Raw genomic sequence first — 827 nt, 5'->3', positions numbered from 1 at the left:
CACCATGTGCTAATCCGATCGGACAACAGGTCCGTGGTGTCCTACATAAATCGCCGCGGAGGCCTCTCCTCGAAGCGTCTCTTTACTCTGGTAGAGCGCCTCCTGGAATGGGCTCAACTCAACCTGCGCTCGCTGAGAGCAGCGCATATACCGGCCAAATTGAACCAAGGAGCGGACATGCTATCCAGGAGCAATGTCCCCTCAGGGGAGTGGACGCTCCATCCGCAGACAGTTCAGAGGATCTGGGAGATCTTCGGCGAGGCCGAGGTGGACCTCTTCGCCTCAGAATACAACTCTCACTGCCCAATTTATTTCTCAAAGACCAGGGCCCAGGGACGCGTTGGCCCACGATTGGCCCAACCACCTTCTTTATGTTTTTCCCCCAATCGCTCTGATCCCACAGGTAATCAGGCGAGTAAGGGAACAAAAACACAAGGTTCCCCTGGTGGCCCCCGCTTTGGATGAACCAGCTGTGGCTATCAGAGCTAACTCAGTTGTTGATAGCGGCCTCTTGGCCTGTTCCGCTGAGACAGGATCTCCTCTCTCAAGCGAACGGGACAATATGGCATCCTCGGCCCGACCTATGGGCCCTGCACCTCTGGCCGATCGACGGGAGCCTTCGAGCCTCCCAGAGCGAGTCTTAAACACAATTTCTCGGAGGCTATAGCTCCGTCTACGAGACGCCTCTACGCCTTAAAGTGGTCTTTTTTCTCCACTTGGTGTCTAAACCGCGGCAAAGATCCTCATACTTCCGACTTGACAGAAGTATTGTCATTTCTGCAAGAGCTGCTGGATAAGGGACGCTCCCCATCCACGCTCAAAGTCTA

This window comes from Sinocyclocheilus rhinocerous, unplaced genomic scaffold (genome assembly GCF_001515625.1).
Source record: "Sinocyclocheilus rhinocerous isolate Xijiao unplaced genomic scaffold, SAMN03320098_v1.1 scaffold460, whole genome shotgun sequence".
In the NCBI taxonomy this organism is placed as follows: domain Eukaryota; kingdom Metazoa; phylum Chordata; class Actinopteri; order Cypriniformes; family Cyprinidae; genus Sinocyclocheilus; species Sinocyclocheilus rhinocerous.
Note: the sequence above shows the minus strand (reverse complement) of the source record.